The sequence below is a fragment of the Calonectris borealis genome, chromosome 5 (assembly GCF_964195595.1).
Source record: "Calonectris borealis chromosome 5, bCalBor7.hap1.2, whole genome shotgun sequence".
NCBI lineage: Eukaryota > Metazoa > Chordata > Aves > Procellariiformes > Procellariidae > Calonectris > Calonectris borealis.
The window spans coordinates 51,633,896-51,652,282 of NC_134316.1; positions in this window are offsets into that span (position 1 = coordinate 51,633,896).

Genomic DNA, 18,387 nt, shown 5'->3' on the forward strand with positions numbered 1-18,387 from the left:
TCGGCTCTGGTTTCGTTCCTCGGGCTCTGGTTTTGTTCCTCGAGCTTTGGTTTTGCTCGTCTAGCTCTGGTTGTCTTCCCCCGGCTCTCATTATCTTTCTCAGGCTCTGGTTTTGTTCCTCGATGGCTGGTTTTGTTCCTCGATGGCTGGTTTTGTTCCTCGGGCTCTGGATTTCTTCCTCGGGCTCTGGTTTTGTTCCTCGGGCTCTGGTTTGGTTCCATGTGCTCTAGTTTTGTTCCTCCGGCCCTCCTTTTCTTCCTCGGGCTCTGGTTTTGTTCCTTGGGCTCTGGTTTTGTTCCGCAGGCTCTTTGTTTTGTTCCTCGAGCTCTGGTTTTGTTCCTCAGGCTCTGGTTTTGTTCCTCAGGCTCTGGTTTTGTTCCTTGAGGTCTGGTTTTGCTTCTCCAGCACTGGTTTTATTCCTTGGGCTCTCGATTTCTTCCTCGGGGTCTGGTTTAATTGCACGGGCTCTGGTTTTGTTCTTTGGGCTCTGGTTTAGTTCTCGGGCTCTTGATTTGTTCCACGGGCTCTGGTTTTGTTCCTCGGGCCCTCTTATTTTTCCTCGGGCTCTGGTTTTGTTCCTCGGGTTCTGGATTTGTTCCTCGGGCTCTGGTTTTGTTCCTCGGGCTCTGGTTTTGTTCCTCGGGCTCTGGTTTAGTTCCATTTGCTCTGGTTTTGTTCCTCGGGCTCTCATTTTGTTCCTCGGGCTCTCGTTTAGTTTCAGGGGCTCTGGTTTTGTTCCTCGGGCCCTCCTTTTGTTCTTCGGCATCTGGTTTTGTTCTGTCGGCTCTGGTTTCGTTCCTCGGGCTCTGGTTTTGTTCCTCGAGCTTTGGTTTTGCTCGTCTAGCTCTGGTTGTCTTCCCCTGGCTCTCATTTTCTTCCTCAGGCTCTGGTTTTGTTCCTCGATGGCTGGTTTTGTTCCTCGGGCTCTGGAATTCTTCCTCAGGCTCTGGTTTTTTTCCTCGGACTCTGGTTTTCTTCCTCGGGCTCTGGTTTTGTTCCTAGGGCTGTGGTTTTGCTCCTCCAGATCTGGTTTTGTTCCTCAGTCTCTGGTTTTGTGCCTCAGTCTCTGGTTTGTTTCCTCGGGCTCTGGTTTTGTTCCTCAGGCTCTGGTTTTGTTCCTTGAGGTCTGGTTTTGCTTCTCCAGCACTGGTTTTATTCCTTGGGATATCGATTTCTTCCTCGGGGTCTGGTTTAATTGCACAGGCTCTGGTTTTGATCTTTGGGCTCTGGTTTAGTTCTCGGGCTCTTGATTTGTTCCACGGGCTCTGGTTTTGTTCCTCGGCCCTCTTATTTTTCCTCTGGCTCTGGTTTTGTTCCTCGGGTTCTGGATTTGTTCCTCGGGCTCTGGTTTTGTTCCTCGGGCTCTGGTTTTGTTCCTCAGGCTCTGGTTTAGTTCCATTTGCTCTGGTTTTGTTCCTCGGGCTCTCATTTTGTTCCTCGGGCTCCCGTTTAGTTTCAGGGGCTCTGGTTTTGTTCCTCGGGCCCTCCTTTTGTTCTTCGGCATCTGGTTTTGTTCTGTCGGCTCTGGTTTCGTTCCTCGGGCTCTGGTTTTGTTCCTCGAGCTTTGGTTTTGCTCGTCTAGCTCTGGTTGTCTTCCCCTGGCTCTCATTTTCTTCCTCAGGCTCTGGTTTTGTTCCTCGGACTCTGGTTTTCTTCCTCGGGCTCTGGTTTTGTTCCTCGGGCTGTGGTTTTGCTCCTCCAGATCTGGTTTTGTTCCTCAGTCTCTGGTTTTGTGCCTCAGGCTCTGGTTTGTTTCCTCGGGCTCTGGTTTTGTTCGTCAGGCTCTGGTTTTGTTCCTCGGGCTCTCATTTTGTTCCTTGGTCCCTAGTTTTGCTCCTCCAGCTCTGGTTTTGTTCCTCGGGCTCTGGTTTGGTTCCATGTGCTCTAGTTTTGTTCCTCCAGCCCTCCTTTTCTTCCTCGGGCTCTGGTTTTGTTCCTTGGGCTCTGGTTTTGTTCCGCAGGCTCTTTTTTTTGTTCCTCGGGCTCTGGTTTTGTTCCTCAGGCTCTGGTTTTGTTCCTTGAGGTCTGGTTTTGCTTCTCCAGCACTGGTTTTATTCCTTGGGATCTCGATTTCTTCCTCGGGGTCTGGTTTAATTGCACGGGCTCTGGTTTTGTTCTTTGGGCTCTGGTTTAGTTCTCGGGCTCTTGATTTGTTCCACGGGCTCTGGTTTTGTTCCTCGGGCCCTCTTATTTTTCCTCTGGCTCTGGTTTTGTTCCTCGGGTTCTGGATTTGTTCCTCGGGCTCTGGTTTTGTTCCTCGGGCTCTGGTTTTGTTCCTCAGGCTCTGGTTTAGTTCCATTTGCTCTGGTTTTGTTCCTCGGGCTCTCATTTTGTTCCTCGGGCTCCCGTTTAGTTTCAGGGGCTCTGGTTTTGTTCCTCGGGCCCTCCTTTTGTTCTTCGGCATCTGGTTTTGTTCTGTCGGCTCTGGTTTCGTTCCTCGGGCTCTGGTTTTGTTCCTCGAGCCTTGGTTTTGCTCGTCTAGCTCTGGTTGTCTTCCCCTGGCTCTCATTTTCTTTCTCAGGCTCTGGTTTTGTTCCACGATGGCTGGTTTTGTTCCTCGATGGCTGGTTTTGTTCCTCGGGCTCTGGTTTTCTTCCTCGGGCTCTGGTTTTGTTCCTCGGGCTCTGGTTTGGTTCCATGTACTCTAGTTTTGTTCCTCCAGCCCTCCTTTTCTTCCTCGGGCTGTGGTTTTGCTCCTCCAGATCTGGTTTTGTTCCTCAGTCTCTGGTTTTGTGCCTCAGTCTCTGGTTTTGTTCCGCAGGCTCTGGTTTTGTTCCTCAGGCTCTGGTTTTGTTCCTTGAGGTCTGGTTTTGCTTCTCCAGCACTGGTTTTATTCCTTGGGCTCTTGATTTCTTCCTCGGGGTCTGGTTTAATTCCACGGGCTCTGGTTTTGTTCTTTGGGCTCTGGTTTAGTTCTCGGGCTCTTGATTTGTTCCATGGGCTCTGGTTTTGTTCCTCAGCCCTCTTATTTTTCCTCTGGCTCTGGTTTTGTTCCTCGGGTTCTGGATTTGTTCCTCGGGCTCTGGTTTTGTTCCTCGGGCTCTGGTTTTGTTCCTCGGGCTCTGGTTTTGTTCCTCGGGCTCTCATTTTGTTCCTCGGGCTCTCGTTTAGTTTCAGCGGCTCTGGTTTTGTTCCTCGGGCCCTCCTTTTGTTCTTCGGCATCTGGTTTTGTTCTGTCGGCTCTGGTTTCGTTCCTCGGGCTCTGGTTTTGTTCCTCGAGCTTTGGTTTTGCTCGTCTAGCTCTGGTTGTCTTCCCTTGGCTCTCATTTTCTTCCTCAGGCTCTGGTTTTGTTCCTCGGGCTCTGGTTTTGTTCCTCGGACTCTGGTTTTCTTCGTCGGGCTCTGGTTTTGTTCCTCGGGCTCTGGTTTTGTTCCTCGGGCTCTGGTTTTGTTCCTCGGGCTTTGGTTTTGCTCGTCTAGCTCTGGTTGTCTTCCCCTGGCTCTCATTTTCTTTCTCAGGCTCTGGTTTTGTTCCACGATGGCTGGTTTTGTTCCTCGGGCTCTGGTTTTCTTCGTCGGGCTCTGGTTTTGTTCCTCAGGCTCTGGTTTGGTTCCATGTGCTCTAGTTTTGTTCCTCCAGCCGTCCTTTTCTTCCTCGGGCTCTGGTTTTGTTCCTTCGGCTCTGGTTTTGTTCCGCAGGCTCTTTCTTTTGTTCCTCGAGCTCTGGTTTTGTTCCTCGGGCTCTGGTTTTGTTCCTCAGGCTCTGGTTTTGTTCCTTGAGGTCTGGTTTTGCTTCTCCAGCACTGGTTTTATTCCTTGGGCTCTCGATTTCTTCCTCGGTGTCTGGTTTAATTGCACGGGCTCTGGTTTTGTTCTTTGGGCTCTGGTTTAGTTCTCGGGCTCTTGATTTGTTCCACGGGCTCTGGTTTTGTTCCTCGGGCCCTCTTATTTTTCCTCGGGCTCTGGTTTTGTTCCTCGGGTTCTGGATTTGTTCCTCGGGCTCTGGTTTTGTTCCTCGGGCTCTGGTTTTGTTCCTCGGGCTCTGGTTTAGTTCCATTTGCTCTGGTTTTGTTCCTCGGGCTCTCATTTTGTTCCTCGGGCTCCCGTTTAGTTTCAGGGGCTCTTGTTTTGTTCCTCGGGCCCTCCTTTTGTTCTTCGGCATCTGGTTTTTTTTCTGTCGGCTCTGGTTTCGTTCCTCGGGCTCTGGTTTTGTTCCTCGAGCTTTGGTTTTGCTCGTCTAGCTCTGGTTGTCTTCCCCTGGCTCTCATTTTCTTCCTCAGGCTCTGGTTTTGTTCCTCGGGCTCTGGTTTTGTTCCTCGGGCTCTGGTTTGGTTCCATGTGCTCTAGTTTTGTTCCTCCAGCCCTCCTTTTCTTCCTCGGGCTCTGGTTTTGTTCCTCGGGCCATGGTTTTGCTCCTCCAGATCTGGTTTTGTGCCTCAGGCTCTGGTTTTGTGCCTCAGGCTCTGGTTTGTTTCCTCGGGCTCTGGTTTTATTCCTCGGACTCTGTTTTTCTTTCTCGGGCTCTCGTTTTGTTCCTTGGTCCCTAGTTTTGCTCCTCCAGCTCTGCTTTTGTTCCTCGGGCTCTGATTTGGTTCCATGTGCTCTAGTTTTGTTCCTCCAGCCCTCCTTTTCTTCCTCGGGCTCTGCTTTTGTTCCTTGGGCTCTGGTTTTGTTCCGCAGGCTCTTTGTTTTGTTCCTCGGGCTCTGGTTTTGTTCCTCAGGCTCTGGTTTTGTTCCTTGAGGTCTGGGTTTGCTTCTCCAGCACTGGTTTTATTCCTTGGGCTCTCGATTTCTTCCTCGGGGTCTGGTTTAATTGCACGGGCTCTGGTTTTGTTCTTTGGGCTCTGGTTTAGTTCTCGGGCTCTTGATTTGTTCCACGGGCTCTGGTTTTGTTCCTTGGGCCCTCTTATTTTTCCTCGGGCTCTGGTTTTGTTCCTCGGGTTCTGGATTTGTTCCTCGGGCTCTGGTTTTGTTCCTCGGGCTCTGGTTTTGTTCCTCGGGCTCTGGTTTAGTTCCATTTGCTCTCGTTTTGTTCCTCGGGCTCTCATTTTGTTCCTCGGGCTCCCGTTTAGTTTCAGGGGCTCTGGTTTTGTTCCTCGGGCCCTCCTTTTGTTCTTCGGCATCTGGTTTTGTTCTGTCGGCTCTGGTTTCGTTCCTCGGGCTCTGGTTTTGTTCCTCGAGCTTTGGTTTTGCTCGTCTAGCTCTGGTTGTCTTCCCCCGGCTCTCATTTTCTTTCTCAGGCTCTGGTTTTGTTCCTCGATGGCTGGTTTTGTTCCTCGATGGCTGGTTTTGTTCCTCGGGCTCTGGATTTCTTCCTCGGGCTCTGGTTTTGTTCCTCGGGCTCTGGTTTGGTTCCATGTGCTCTAGTTTTGTTCCTCCAGCCCTCCTTTTCTTCCTCGGGCTCTGGTTTTGTTCCTTGGGCTCTGGTTTTGTTCCGCAGGCTCTTTGTTTTGTTCCTCGGGCTCTGGTTTTGTTCCTCAGGCTATGGTTTTGTTCCTTGAGGTCTGGTTTTGCTTCTCCAGCACTGGTTTTGTTCCTTGGGCTCTCGATTTCTTCCTCGGGTCTGGTTTAATTGCACGGGCTCTGCTTTTGTTCTTTGGGCTCTGGTTTACTTCTCGGGCTCTTGATTTGTTCCACGGGCTCTGGTTTTGTTCCTCGGGCCCTCTTATTTTTTCTCTGGCTCTGGTTTTGTTCCTCGGGTTCTGGATTTGTTCCTCGGGCTCTGGTTTTGTTCCTCGGGCTCTGGTTTTGTTCCTCGGGCTCTCATTTTGTTCCTCGGGCTCTCGTTTAGTTTCAGGGGCTCTGGTTTTGTTCCTCGGGCCCTCCTTTTGTTCTTCGGCATCTGGTTTTGTTCTGTCGGCTCTGGTTTCGTTCCTCGGGCTCTGGTTTTGTTCCTCGAGCTTTGGTTTTGCTCATCTAGCTCTGGTTGTCTTCCCCTGGCTCTCATTTTCTTTCTCAGGCTCTGGTTTTGTTCCTCGATGGCTGGTTTTGTTCGTCGGGCTCTGGTTTTCTTCCTCAGGCTCTGGTTTTGTTCCTCGGACTCTGGTTTTGTTCCTCGGGCTCTGGTTTTGTTCCTCGGGCCGTGGTTTTGCTCCTCCAGATCTGGTTTTGTTCCTCAGTCTCTGGTTTTGTGCCTCAGGCTCTAGTTTGTTTCCTCGGGCTCTGGTTTTATTCCTCGGGCTCTGGCTTTTTTTCCTCGGGCTCTCATTTTGTTCCTTGGTCCCTAGTTTTGCTCCTCCAGCTCTGGTTTTGTTCCTCGGGCTCTGGTTTGGTTCCATGTGCTCTAGTTTTTTTCCTCCAGCCCTCCTTTTCTTCCTCGGGCTCTGGTTTTGTTCCTTGGGCTCTGGTTTTGTTCCGCAGGCTCTTTGTTTTGTTCCTCGGGCTCTGGTTTTGTTCCTCAGGCTCTGGTTTTGTTCCTTGAGGTCTGGTTTTGCTTCTCCAGCACTGGTTTTATTCCTTGGGCTCTCGATTTCTTCCTCGGGGTCTGGTTTAATTGCACGGGCTCTGGTTTTGTTCTTTGGGCTCTGGTTTAGTTCTCGGGCTCTTGATTTGTTCCACGGGCTCTGGTTTTGTTCCTCGGGCCCTCTTATTTTTCCTCTGGCTCTGGTTTTGTTCCTCGGGTTCTGGATTTGTTCCTCGGGCTCTGGTTTTGTTCCTCGGGCTCTGGTTTTGTTCCATTTGCTCTGGTTTTGTTCCTCGGGCTCTCATTTTGTTCCTCGGGCTCCCGTTTACTTTCAGGGGCTCTGGTTTTGTTCCTCGGGTCCTCCTTTTGTTCTTCGGCATCTGGTTTTGTTCTGTCGGCTCTGGTTTCGTTCCTCGGGCTCTGGTTTTGTTCCTCGAGCTTTGGTTTTGCTCGTCTAGCTCTGGTTGTCTTCCCCTGGCTCTCATTTTCTTTCTCAGGCTCTGGTTTTGTTCCACGATGGCTGGTTTTTTTCCTCGATGGCTGGCTTTGTTCCTCGGGCTCTGGATTTCTTCCTCGGGCTCTGGTTTTGTTCCTCGGGCTCTGGTTTGGTTCCATGTGCTCTAGTTTTGTTCCTCCAGCCCTCCTTTTCTTCCTCGGGCTCTGGTTTTGTTCCTTGGGCTCTGGTTTTGTTCCTCAGGCTCTTTGTTTTGTTCCTCAGGCTCTGGTTTTGTTCCTCAGGCTCTGGTTTTGTTCCTCAGGCTCTGGTTTTGTTCCTTGAGGTCTGGTTTTGCTTCTCCAGCACTGGTTTTGTTCCTTGGGCTCTCGATTTCTTCCTCGGGTCTGGTTTAATTGCACGGGCTCTGCTTTTGTTCTTTGGGCTCTGGTTTACTTCTCGGGCTCTTGATTTGTTCCACGGGCTCTGGTTTTGTTCCTCGGGCCCTCTTATTTTTTCTCTGGCTCTGGTTTTGTTCCTCGGGTTCTGGATTTGTTCCTCGGGCTCTGGTTTTGTTCCTCGGGCTCTCATTTTGTTCCTCGGGCTCTCGTTTAGTTTCAGGGGCTCTGGTTTTGTTCCTCGGGCCCTCCTTTTGTTCTTCGGCATCTGGTTTTGTTCTGTCGGCTCTGGTTTCGTTCCTCGGGCTCTGGTTTTGTTCCTCGAGCTTTGGTTTTGCTCATCTAGCTCTGGTTGTCTTCCCCTGGCTCTCATTTTCTTTCTCAGGCTCTGGTTTTGTTCCTCGATGGCTGGTTTTGTTCGTCGGGCTCTGGTTTTCTTCCTCAGGCTCTGGTTTTGTTCCTCGGACTCTGGTTTTGTTCCTCGGGCTCTGGTTTTGTTCCTCGGGCCGTGGTTTTGCTCCTCCAGATCTGGTTTTGTTCCTCAGTCTCTGGTTTTGTGCCTCAGGCTCTAGTTTGTTTCCTCGGGCTCTGGTTTTATTCCTCGGGCTCTGGCTTTTTTTCCTCGGGCTCTCATTTTGTTCCTTGGTCCCTAGTTTTGCTCCTCCAGCTCTGGTTTTGTTCCTCGGGCTCTGGTTTGGTTCCATGTGCTCTAGTTTTTTTCCTCCAGCCCTCCTTTTCTTCCTCGGGCTCTGGTTTTGTTCCTTGGGCTCTGGTTTTGTTCCGCAGGCTCTTTGTTTTGTTCCTCGGGCTCTGGTTTTGTTCCTCAGGCTCTGGTTTTGTTCCTTGAGGTCTGGTTTTGCTTCTCGAGCACTGGTTTTATTCCTTGGGCTCTCGATTTCTTCCTCGGGGTCTGGTTTAATTGCACGGGCTCTGGTTTTGTTCTTTGGGCTCTGGTTTATTTCTCGGGCTCTTGATTTGTTCCACGGGCTCTGGTTTTGTTCCTCGGGCCCTCTTATTTTTCCTCTGGCTCTGGTTTTGTTCCTCGGGTTCTGGATTTGTTCCTCGGGCTCTGGTTTTGTTCCTCGGGCTCTGGTTTTGTTCCATTTGCTCTGGTTTTGTTCCTCGGGCTCTCATTTTGTTCCTCGGGCTCCCGTTTACTTTCAGGGGCTCTGGTTTTGTTCCTCGGGTCCTCCTTTTGTTCTTCGGCATCTGGTTTTGTTCTGTCAGCTCTGGTTTCGTTCCTCGGGCTCTGGTTTTGTTCCTCGAGCCTTGGTTTTGCTCGTCTAGCTCTGGTTGTCTTCCCCTGGCTCTCATTTTCTTTCTCAGGCTCTGGTTTTGTTCCACGATGGCTGGTTTTTTTCCTCGATGGCTGGCTTTGTTCCTCGGGCTCTGGATTTCTTCCTCGGGCTCTGGTTTTGTTCCTCGGGCTCTGGTTTGGTTCCATGTGCTCTAGTTTTGTTCCACCAGCCCTCCTTTTCTTCCTCGGGCTCTGGTTTTGTTCCTTGGGCTCTGGTTTTGTTCCTCAGGCTCTTTGTTTTGTTCCTCAGGCTCTGGTTTTGTTCCTCAGGCTCTGGTTTTGTTCCTCAGGCTCTGGTTTTGTTCCTTGAGGTCTGGTTTTGCTTCTCCAGCACTGGTTTTATTCCTTGGGCTCTCGATTTCTTCCTCGGGGTCTGGTTTAATTGCACGGGCTCTGGTTTTGTTCTTTGGGCTCTGGTTTAGTTCTCGGGCTCTTGATTTGTTCCACGGGCTCTGGTTTTGTTCCTCGGCCCTCTTATTTTTCCTCTGGCTCTGGTTTTGTTCCTCGGGTTCTGGATTTGTTCCTCGGGCTCTGGTTTTGTTCCTCGGGCTCTGGTTTTGTTCCTCAGGCTCTGGTTTAGTTCCATTTGCTCTGGTTTTGTTCCTCGGGTTCTCATTTTGTTCCTCGGGCTCCCGTTTAGTTTCAGGGGCTCTGGTTTTGTTCCTCGGGCCCTCCTTTTGTTCTTCGGCATCTGGTTTTGTTCTGTCGGCTCTGGTTTCGTTCCTCGGGCTCTGGTTTTGTTCCTCGAGCTTTGGTTTTGCTCGTCTAGCTCTGGTTGTCTTCCCCTGGCTCTCATTTTCTTTCTCAGGCTCTGGTTTTGTTCCTCGATGGCTGGTTTTGTTCCTCGGGCTCTGGTTTTCTTCCTCAGGCTCTGGTTTTGTTCCTCGGACTCTGGTTTTCTTCCTCGGGCTCTGGTTTTGTTCCTCGGGCCGTGGTTTTGCTCCTCCAGATCTGGTTTTGTTCCTCAGTCTCTGGTTTTGTTCCTCAGGCTCTGGTTTGTTTCCTCGGGCTCTGGTTTTATTCCTCGGACTCTGGTTTTCTTCCTCGGGCTCTCGTTTTGTTCCTTGGTCCCTAGTTTTGCTCCTCCAGCTCTGCTTTTGTTCCTCGGGCTCTGGTTTGGTTCCATGTGCTCTAGTTTTGTTCCTCCAGCCCTCCTTTTCTTCCTCGGGCTCTGCTTTTGTTCCGCAGGCTCTGGTTTTGTTCCGCAGGCTCTTTGTTTTGTTCCTCGGGCTCTGGTTTTGTTCCTCAGGCTCTGGTTTTGTTCCTTGAGGTCTGGTTTTGCTTCTCCAGCACTGGTTTTATCCCTTGGGCTCTCGATTTCTTCCTCGGGGTCTGGTTTAATTGCACGGGCTCTGGTTTTGTTCTTTGGGCTCTGGTTTATTTCTCGGGCTCTTGATTTGTTCCACGGGCTCTGGTTTTGTTCCTCGGGCCCTCTTATTTTTCCTCTGGCTCTGGTTTTGTTCCTCGGGCTCTGGTTTTGTTCCTCGGGCTCTGGTTTAGTTCCATTTGCTCTGGTTTTGTTCCTCGGGCTCTCATTTTGTTCCTCGGGCTCCCGTTTACTTTCAGGGGCTCTGGTTTTGTTCCTCGGGTCCTCCTTTTGTTCTTCGGCATCTGGTTTTGTTCTGTCAGCTCTGGTTTCGTTCCTCGGGCTCTGGTTTTGTTCCTCGAGCCTTGGTTTTGCTCGTCTAGCTCTGGTTGTCTTCCCCTGGCTCTCATTTTCTTTCTCAGGCTCTGGTTTTGTTCCACGATGGCTGGTTTTTTTCCTCGATGGCTGGTTTTGTTCCTCGGGCTCTGGATTTCTTCCTTGGGCTCTGGTTTTGTTCCTCGGGCTCTGGTTTGGTTCCATGTGCTCTAGTTTTGTTCCACCAGCCCTCCTTTTCTTCCTCGGGCTCTGGTTTTGTTCCTTGGGCTCTGGTTTTGTTCCGCAGGCTCTTTGTTTTGTTCCTCAGGCTCTGGTTTTGTTCCTCAGGCTCTGGTTTTGTTCCTCGGGCTCTGGTTTTGTTCCTTGAGGTCTGGTTTTGCTTCTCCAGCACTGGTTTTATTCCTTGGGCTCTCGATTTCTTCCTCGGGGTCTGGTTTAATTGCACGGGCTCTGGTTTTGTTCTTTGGGCTCTGGTTTAGTTCTCGGGCTCTTGATTTGTTCCACGGGCTCTGGTTTTGTTCCTCGGCCCTCTTATTTTTCCTCGGGCTCTGGTTTTGTTCCTCGGGTTCTGGATTTGTTCCTCGGGCTCTGGTTTTGTTCCTCGGGCTCTGGTTTTGTTCCTCGGGCTCTGGTTTTACTCCTCCAGATCTGGTTTTGTTCCTCAGTCTCTGGTTTTGTGCCTCAGTCTCTGGTTTGTTTCCTCGGGCTCTGGTTTTGTTCTTCAGGCTCTGGTTTTGTTCCTTGAGGTCTGGTTTTGCTTCTCCAGCACTGGTTTTATTCCTTGGGCTCTCGATTTCTTCCTCGGGGTCTGGTTTAATTGCACGGGCTCTGGTTTTGTTCTTTGGGCTCTGGTTTAGTTCTCGGGCTCTTGATTTGTTCCACGGGCTCTGGTTTTGTTCCTCGGGCCCTCTTATTTTTCCTCGGGCTCTGGTTTTGTTCCTCGGGTTCTGGATTTGTTCCTCGGGCTCTGGTTTTGTTCCTCGGGCTCTGGTTTTGTTCCTCGGGCTCTGGTTTAGTTCCATTTGCTCTGGTTTTGTTCCTCGGGCTCTCATTTTGTTCCTCGGGCTCCTGTTTAGTTTCAGGGGCTCTGGTTTTGTTCCTCGGGCCCTCCTTTTGTTCTTCGGCATCTGGTTTTGTTCTGTCGGCTCTGGTTTCGTTCCTCGGGCTCTGGTTTTGTTCCTCGAGCTTTGGTTTTGCTCGTCTAGCTCTGGTTGTCTTCCCCCAGCTCTCATTTTCTTTCTCAGGCTCTGGTTTTGTTCCTCGATGGCTGGTTTTGTTCCTCGATGGCTGGTTTTGTTCCTCGGGCTCTGGATTTCTTCCTCGGGCTCTGGTTTTGTTCCTCGGGCTCTGGTTTGGTTCCATGTGCTCTAGTTTTGTTCCTCCAGCCCTCCTTTTCTTCCTCGGGCTCTGCTTTTGTTCCTTGGGCTCTGGTTTTGTTCCTTGAGGTCTGGTTTTGCTTCTCCAGCACTGGTTTTGTTCCTTGGGCTCTCGATTTCTTCCTCGGGTCTGGTTTAATTGCACGGGCTCTGCTTTTGTTCTTTGGGCTCTGGTTTATTTCTCGGGCTCTTGATTTGTTCCACGGGCTCTGGTTTTGTTCCTCGGACCCTCTTATTTTTTCTCTGGCTCTGGTTTTTTTCCTCGGGTTCTGGATTTGTTCCTCGGGCTCTGGTTTTGTTCCTCGGGCTCTGGTTTTGTTCCTCGGGCTCTGGTTTTGTTCCTCGGGCTCTCGTTTAGTTTCAGGGGCTCTGGCTTTGTTCCTCGGGCCCTCCTTTTGTTCTTCGGCATCTGGTTTTGTTCTGTCGGCTCTGGTTTCATTCCTCGGGCTCTGGTTTTGTTCCTCGAGCTTTGGTTTTGCTCGTCTAGCTCTGGTTGTCTTCCCCTGGCTCTCATTTTCTTTCTCAGGCTCTGGTTTTGTTCCTCGATGGCTGGTTTTGTTCCTCGGGCTCTGGTTTTCTTCCTCAGGCTCTGGTTTTGTTCCTCGGACTCTGGTTTTCTTCCTCGGGCTCTGGTTTTGTTCCTCGGGCCGTGGTTTTGCTCCTCCAGATCTGGTTTTGTTCCTCAGTCTCTGGTTTTGTTCCTCAGGCTCTGGTTTGTTTCCTCGGGCTCTGGTTTTATTCCTCGGACTCTGGTTTTCTTCCTCGGGCTCTCATTTTGTTCCTTGGTCCCTAGTTTTGCTCCTCCAGCTCTGCTTTTTTTCCTCGGGCTCTGGTTTGGTTCCATGTGCTCTAGTTTTGTTCCTCCAGCCCTCCTTTTCTTCCTCGGGCTCTGGTTTTGTTCCTTGGGCTCTGGTTTTGTTCCGCAGGCTCTTTGTTTTGTTCCTCGGGCTCTGGTTTTGTTCCTCAGGCTCTGGTTTTGTTCCTTGAGGTCTGGTTTTGCTTCTCCAGCACTGGTTTTATTCCTTGGGCTCTCGATTTCTTCCTCGGGGTCTGGTTTAATTGCACGGGCTCTGGTTTTGTTCTTTGGGCTCTGGTTTAGTTCTCGGGCTCTTGATTTGTTCCACGGGCTCTGGTTTTGTTCCTCGGGCCCTCTTATTTTTCCTCTGGCTCTGGTTTTGTTCCTCGGGTTCTGGATTTGTTCCTCGGGCTCTGGTTTTGTCCTCGGCTCTGGTTTTGTTCCTCGGGCTCTGGTTTAGTTCCATTTGCTCTGGTTTTGTTCCTCGGGCTCTCATTTTGTTCCTCGGGCTCCCGTTTACTTTCAGGGGCTCTGGTTTTGTTCCTCGGGCCCTCCTTTTGTTCTTCGGCATCTGGTTTTGTTCTGTCGGCTCTGGTTTCGTTCCTCGGGCTCTGGTTTTGTTCCTCGAGCTTTGGTTTTGCTCGTCTAGCTCTGGTTGTCTTCCCCTGGCTCTCATTTTCTTTCTCAGGCTCTGGTTTTGTTCCTCGATGGCTGGTTTTGTTCCTCGGGCTCTGGTTTTCTTCCTCAGGCTCTGGTTTTGTTCCTCGGACTCTGGTTTTCTTCCTCGGGCTCTGGTTTTGTTCCTCGGGCCGTGGTTTTGCTCCTCCAGATCTGGTTTTGTTCCTCAGTCTCTGGTTTTGTTCCTCAGGCTCTGGTTTGTTTCCTCGGGCTCTGGTTTTATTCCTCGGACTCTGGTTTTCTTCCTCGGGCTCTCGTTTTGTTCCTTGGTCCCTAGGTTTGCTCCTCCAGCTCTGGTTTTGTTCCTCGGGCTCTGGTTTGGTTCCATGTGCTCTAGTTTTGTTCCTCCAGCCCTCCTTTTCTTCCTCGGGCTCTGGTTTTGTTCCTTGGGCTCTGGTTTTGTTCCGCAGGCTCTTTGTTTTGTTCCTCGGGTTCTGGATTTGTTCCTCGGGCTCTGGTTTTGTTCTTCGGGCTCTGGTTTTGTTCCTCGGGCTCTGGTTTAGTTCCATTTGCTCTAGTTTTGTTCCTCCAGCCCTCCTTTTCTTCCTCGGGCTCTGGTTTTGTTCCTTGGGCTCTGGTTTTGTTCCGCAGGCTCTTTGTTTTGTTCCTCAGGCTCTGGTTTTGTTCCTCAGGCTCTGGTTTTGTTCCTTGAGGTCTGGTTTTGCTTCTCCAGCACTGGTTTTATTCCTTGGGCTCTCGATTTCTTCCTCGGGGTCTGGTTTAATTGCACGGGCTCTGGTTTTGTTCTTTGGGCTCTGGTTTAGTTCTCGGGCTCTTGATTTGTTCCACGGGCTCTGGTTTTGTTCCTCGGGCCCTCTTATTTTTCCTCGAGCTCTGGTTTTGTTCCTCGGGTTCTGGATTTGTTCCTCGGGCTCTGGTTTTGTTCCTCGGGCTCTGGTTTAGTTCCATTTGCTCTGGTTTTGTTCCTCGGGCTCTCATTTTGTTCCTCGGGCTCTCGTTTAGTTTCAGGGGCTCTGGTTTTGTTCCTCGGGCCCTCCTTTTGTTCTTCGGCATCTGGTTTTGTTCTGTCGGCTCTGGTTTTGTTCCTTGGGCTCTGGTTTTGTTCCGCAGGCTCTTTGTTTTGTTCCTCGGGCTCTGGTTTTGTTCCTCAGGCTCTGGTTTTGTTCCTTGAGGTCTGGTTTTGCTTCTCCAGCACTGGTTTTATTCCTTGGGCTCTCGATTTCTTCCTCAGGGTCTGGTTTAATTGCACGGGCTCTGGTTTTGTTCTTTGGGCTCTGGTTTAGTTCTCGGGCTCTTGATTTGTTCCACGGGCTCTGGTTTTGTTCCTCGGGCCCTCTTATTTTTCCTCTGGCTCTGGTTTTGTTCCTCGGGTTCTGGATTTGTTCCTCGGGCTCTGGTTTTGTTCCTCGGGCTCTGGTTTTGTTCCTCGGGCTCTGGTTTAGTTCCATTTGCTCTGGTTTTGTTCCTCGGGCTCTCATTTTGTTCCTCGGGCTCCCGTTTACTTTCAGGGGCTCTGGTTTTGTTCCTCGGGCCCTCCTTTTGTTCTTCGGCATCTGGTTTTGTTCTGTCGGCTCTGGTTTCGTTCCTCGGGCTCTGGTTTTGTTCCTCGAGCTTTGGTTTTGCTCGTCTAGCTCTGGTTGTCTTCCCCTGGCTCTCATTTTCTTTCTCAGGCTCTGGTTTTGTTCCACGATGGCTGGTTTTGTTCCTTAATGGCTGGTTTTGTTCCTCGGGCTCTGGATTTCTTCCTCGGGCTCTGGTTTTGTTCCTCGGGCTCTGGTTTGGTTCCATGTGCTCTAGTTTTGTTCCTCCAGCCCTCCTTTTCTTCCTCGGGCTCTGCTTTTGTTCCTTGGGCTCTGGTTTTGTTCCGCAGGCTCTTTGTTTTGTTCCTCGGGCTCTGGTTTTGTTCCTCAGGCTCTGGTTTGGTTCCTTGAGGTCTGGTTTTGCTTCTCCAGCACTGGTTTTGTTCCTTGGGCTCTCGATTTCTTCCTCGGGTCTGGTTTAATTGCACAGGCTCTGCTTTTGTTCTTTGGGCTCTGGTTTATTTCTCGGGCTCTTGATTTGTTCCACGGGCTCTGGTTTTGTTCCTCGGGCCCTCTTATTTTTTCTCTGGCTCTGGTTTTGTTCCTCGGGTTCTGGATTTGTTCCTCGGGCTCTGGTTTTGTTCCTCGGGCTCTCATTTTGTTCCTCGGGCTCCCGTTTACTTTCAGGGGCTCTGGTTTTGTTCCTCGGGCCCTCCTTTTGTTCTTCGGCATCTGGTTTTGTTCTGTCGGCTCTCGTTTCGTTCCTCGGGCTCTGGTTTTGTTCCTCGAGCTTTGGTTTTGCTCGTCTAGCTCTGGTTGTCTTCCCCTGGCTCTCATTTTCTTTCTCAGGCTCTGGTTTTGTTCCTCGATGGCTGGTTTTGTTCCTCGATGGCTGGTTTTGTTCCTCGGGCTCTGGATTTCTTCCTCGGGCTCTGGTTTTGTTCCTCGGGCTCTGGTTTGGTTCCATGTGCTCTAGTTTTGTTCCTCCAGCCCTCCTTTTCTTCCTCGGGCTCTGCTTTTGTTCCTTGGGCTCTGGTTTTGTTCCTTGAGGTCTGGTTTTGCTTCTCCAGCACTGGTTTTGTTCCTTGGGCTCTCGATTTCTTCCTCGGGTCTGGTTTAATTGCACGGGCTCTGCTTTTGTTCTTTGGGCTCTGGTTTATTTCTCGGGCTCTTGATTTGTTCCACGGGCTCTGGTTTTGTTCCTCGGGCCCTCTTATTTTTTCTCTGGCTCTGGTTTTTTTCCTCGGGTTCTGGATTTGTTCCTCGGGCTCTGGTTTTGTTCCTCGGGCTCTGGTTTTGTTCCTCGGGCTCTGGTTTTGTTCCTCGGGCTCTCGTTTAGTTTCAGGGGCTCTGGCTTTGTTCCTCGGGCCCTCCTTTTGTTCTTCGGCATCTGGTTTTGTTCTGTCGGCTCTGGTTTCATTCCTCGGGCTCTGGTTTTGTTCCTCGAGCTTTGGTTTTGCTCGTCTAGCTCTGGTTGTCTTCCCCTGGCTCTCATTTTCTTTCTCAGGCTCTGGTTTTGTTCCTCGATGGCTGGTTTTGTTCCTCGGGCTCTGGTTTTCTTCCTCAGGCTCTGGTTTTGTTCCTCGGACTCTGGTTTTCTTCCTCGGGCTCTGGTTTTGTTCCTCGGGCCGTGGTTTTGCTCCTCCAGATCTGGTTTTGTTCCTCAGTCTCTGGTTTTGTTCCTCAGGCTCTGGTTTGTTTCCTCGGGCTCTGGTTTTATTCCTCGGACTCTGGTTTTCTTCCTCGGGCTCTCATTTTGTTCCTTGGTCCCTAGTTTTGCTCCTCCAGCTCTGCTTTTTTTCCTCGGGCTCTGGTTTGGTTCCATGTGCTCTAGTTTTGTTCCTCCAGCCCTCCTTTTCTTCCTCGGGCTCTGGTTTTGTTCCTTGGGCTCTGGTTTTGTTCCGCAGGCTCTTTGTTTTGTTCCTCGGGCTCTGGTTTTGTTCCTCAGGCTCTGGTTTTGTTCCTTGAGGTCTGGTTTTGCTTCTCCAGCACTGGTTTTATTCCTTGGGCTCTCGATTTCTTCCTCGGGGTCTGGTTTAATTGCACGGGCTCTGGTTTTGTTCTTTGGGCTCTGGTTTAGTTCTCGGGCTCTTGATTTGTTCCACGGGCTCTGGTTTTGTTCCTCGGGCCCTCTTATTTTTCCTCTGGCTCTGGTTTTGTTCCTCGGGTTCTGGATTTGTTCCTCGGGCTCTGGTTTTGTCCTCGGCTCTGGTTTTGTTCCTCGGGCTCTGGTTTAGTTCCATTTGCTCTGGTTTTGTTCCTCGGGCTCTCATTTTGTTCCTCGGGCTCCCGTTTACTTTCAGGGGCTCTGGTTTTGTTCCTCGGGCCCTCCTTTTGTTCTTCGGCATCTGGTTTTGTTCTGTCGGCTCTGGTTTCGTTCCTCGGGCTCTGGTTTTGTTCCTCGAGCTTTGGTTTTGCTCGTCTAGCTCTGGTTGTCTTCCCCTGGCTCTCATTTTCTTTCTCAGGCTCTGGTTTTGTTCCTCGATGGCTGGTTTTGTTCCTCGGGCTCTGGTTTTCTTCCTCAGGCTCTGGTTTTGTTCCTCGGACTCTGGTTTTCTTCCTCGGGCTCTGGTTTTGTTCCTCGGGCCGTGGTTTTGCTCCTCCAGATCTGGTTTTGTTCCTCAGTCTCTGGTTTTGTTCCTCAGGCTCTGGTTTGTTTCCTCGGGCTCTGGTTTTATTCCTCGGACTCTGGTTTTCTTCCTCGGGCTCTCGTTTTGTTCCTTGGTCCCTAGGTTTGCTCCTCCAGCTCTGGTTTTGTTCCTCGGGCTCTGGTTTGGTTCCATGTGCTCTAGTTTTGTTCCTCCAGCCCTCCTTTTCTTCCTCGGGCTCTGGTTTTGTTCCTTGGGCTCTGGTTTTGTTCCGCAGGCTCTTTGTTTTGTTCCTCGGGTTCTGGATTTGTTCCTCGGGCTCTGGTTTTGTTCTTCGGGCTCTGGTTTTGTTCCTCGGGCTCTGGTTTAGTTCCATTTGCTCTAGTTTTGTTCCTCCAGCCCTCCTTTTCTTCCTCGGGCTCTGGTTTTGTTCCTTGGGCTCTGGTTTTGTTCCGCAGGCTCTTTGTTTTGTTCCTCAGGCTCTGGTTTTGTTCCTCAGGCTCTGGTTTTGTTCCTTGAGGTCTGGTTTTGCTTCTCCAGCACTGGTTTTATTCCTTGGGCTCTCGATTTCTTCCTTGGGGTCTGGTTTAATTGCACGGGCTCTGGTTTTGTTCTTTGGGCTCTGGTTTAGTTCTCGGGCTCTTGATTTGTTCCACGGGCTCTGGTTTTGTTCCTCGGGCCCTCTTATTTTTCCTCGGGCTCTGGTTTTGTTCCTCGGGTTCTGGATTTGTTCCTCGGGCTCTGGTTTTGTTCCTCGGGCTCTGGTTTAGTTCCATTTGCTCTGGTTTTGTTCCTCGGGCTCTCATTTTGTTCCTCGGGCTCTCGTTTAGTTTCAGGGGCTCTGGTTTTGTTCCTCGGGCCCTCCTTTTGTTCTTCGGCATCTGGTTTTGTTCTGTCGGCTCTGGTTTTGTTCCTTGGGCTCTGGTTTTGTTCCGCAGGCTCTTTGTTTTGTTCCTCGGGCTCTGGTTTTGTTCCTCAGGCTCTGGTTTTGTTCCTTGAGGTCTGGTTTTGCTTCTCCAGCACTGGTTTTATTCCTTGGGCTCTCGATTTCTTCCTCGGGGTCTGGTTTAATTGCACGGGCTCTGGTTTTGTTCTTTGGGCTCTGGTTTAGTTCTCGGGCTCTTGATTTGTTCCACGGGCTCTGGTTTTGTTCCTCGGGCCCTCTTATTTTTCCTCTGGCTCTGGTTTTGTTCCTCGGGTTCTGGATTTGTTCCTCGGGCTCTGGTTTTGTTCCTCGGGCTCTGGTTTTGTTCCTCGGGCTCTGGTTTAGTTCCATTTGCTCTGGTTTTGTTCCTCGGGCTCTCATTTTGTTCCTCGGGCTCCCGTTTACTTTCAGGGGCTCTGGTTTTGTTCCT